Here is a 2500-nt window from a genome sequence, read left to right on the forward strand (position 1 = left end):
TGGGTTCAGCCAAGGTGCAGACCTCCAGCCGAACAGGGACTCATAGCCAAAACGCATACCCAGGCCTACGGAGGTGAAAACCAGCTTAAATGAGTCGAAATGTGTCGGGGCTGAGAGGTACCTCTCTCTCATATATTCTGCCGGTGGTGTGCAAAACTGGGTCTTTGCATGGAGTGTCACCCTATACCCACTTTAGGGACGCATGCAAAAAAGTGCCCGATCGCCTGGAACTGTCAGGCGGATTCGGCTCCCTGGAATTTCCTCATTCTGGTTCTTTTTCACTTTTTGTCTCTTTTGCGACATCTAGTGGGCAGGCTGCATTACTGCAACCGGGGACACCTCAAAACGCTTGGAACTGGGGAGCGGGCTCAATTTACAAACGTTTTGCGGGTCCTGGAAGTCAAAATTGTGACTTCTGAAAACGACTAAGTATCAAGGACTCATCGCGCGAATCGCTCTGGAACTGAAATCGGATGCGCGCACTGACATGCTCCCCTCTCTGGAAGTCTGACACAAGTTGAAAAATTTTCTAAGTCCCCAAAAATTTTTTTTTTCAACTTTTTTTCAATTTTCCCCCTGTGGGATATATATTTTACCCACACTTTTGGAGCCCTCCTGGGATGCCCTCTAACATACTAGAACCTCATTTTGTGGAAGTTTTCACAAAATTGTGAAATTTTCAAAAAGTCAGAAATTTTGCCAAAAACGACTAAGTATCAAGGACTCATCGCGCGAATCGCTCTGGAACTGAAATCGGATGCGCGCACTGACACGCTCCCCTGTCTGGAAGTCTGACAAAAGTTGAAAAATTTTCTAAGTCCCCAAAAATTTTTTTTTTCAACTTTTTTTCAATTTTCCCCCTGTGGGATATATATTTTACCCACACTTTTGGAGCCCTCCTGGGATGCCCTCTAACATACTAGAACCTCATTTTGTGGAAGTTTTCACAAAATTGTGAAATTTTCCAAAAAGTCAGAAATTTTGCAAAAACGACTAAGTATCAAGGACTCATCGCGCGAATCGCTCTGGAACTGAAATCGGATGCGCGCACTGACATGCTCCCCTCTCTGGAAGTCTGACACATGTGTGAAAATTTTCTAAGTCCCCAAAAATTTTTTTTTTCAACTTTTTTTCAATTTTCCCCCTGTGGGATATATATTTTACCCACACTTTTGGAGCCCTCCTGGGATGCCCTCTAACATACTAGAACCTCATTTTGTGGAAGTTTTCACAAAATTGTGAAATTTTCAAAAAGTCAGAAATTTTGCCAAAAACGACTAAGTATCAAGGACTCATCGCGCGAATCGCTCTGGAACTGAAATCGGATGCGCGCACTGACACGCTCCCCTGTCTGGAAGTCTGACAAAAGTTGAAAAATTTTCTAAGTCCCCAAAAATTTTTTTTTTCAACTTTTTTTCAATTTTCCCCCTGTGGGATATATATTTTACCCACACTTTTGGAGCCCTCCTGGGATGCCCTCTAACATACTAGAACCTCATTTTGTGGAAGTTTTCACAAAATTGTGAAATTTTCAAAAAGTCAGAAATTTTGCCAAAAACGACTAAGTATCAAGGACTCATCGCGCGAATCGCTCTGGAACTGAAATCGGATGCGCGCACTGACACGCTCCCCTGTCTGGAAGTCTGACACATGTGTGAAAATTTTCTAAGTCCCCAAAAATTTTTTTTTTCAACTTTTTTTCAATTTTCCCCCTGTGGGATATATATTTTACCCACACTTTTGGAGCCCTCCTGGGATGCCCTCTAACATACTAGAACCTCATTTTGTGGAAGTTTTCACAAAATTGTGAAATTTTCCAAAAAGTCAGAAATTTTGCAAAAACGACTAAGTATCAAGGACTCATCGCGCGAATCGCTCTGGAACTGAAATCGGATGCGCGCACTGACACGCTCCCCTGTCTGGAAGTCTGACAAAAGTTGAAAAATTTTCTAAGTCCCCAAAAATTTTTTTTTTCAACTTTTTTTCAATTTTCCCCCTGTGGGATATATATTTTACCCACACTTTTGGAGCCCTCCTGGGATGCCCTCTAACATACTAGAACCTCATTTTGTGGAAGTTTTCACAAAATTGTGAAATTTTCAAAAAGTCAGAAATTTTGCCAAAAACGACTAAGTATCAAGGACTCATCGCGCGAATCGCTCTGGAACTGAAATCGGATGCGCGCACTGACACGCTCCCCTGTCTGGAAGTCTGACAAAAGTTGAAAAATTTTCTAAGTCCCCAAAAATTTTTTTTTTCAACTTTTTTTCAATTTTCCCCCTGTGGGATATATATTTTACCCACACTTTTGGAGCCCTCCTGGGATGCCCTCTAACATACTAGAACCTCATTTTGTGGAAGTTTTCACAAAATTGTGAAATTTTCCAAAAAGTCAGAAATTTTGCAAAAACGACTAAGTATCAAGGACTCATCGCGCGAATCGCTCTGGAACTGAAATCGGATGCGCGCACTGACACGCTCCCCTGTCTGGAAGTCTGAC

Source organism: Phyllobates terribilis, unplaced genomic scaffold, assembly GCF_046119375.1.
Source record: "Phyllobates terribilis strain yellow unplaced genomic scaffold, ASM4611937v1 Scaffold_1796__1_contigs__length_209252, whole genome shotgun sequence".
NCBI classification, from domain to species: domain Eukaryota; kingdom Metazoa; phylum Chordata; class Amphibia; order Anura; family Dendrobatidae; genus Phyllobates; species Phyllobates terribilis.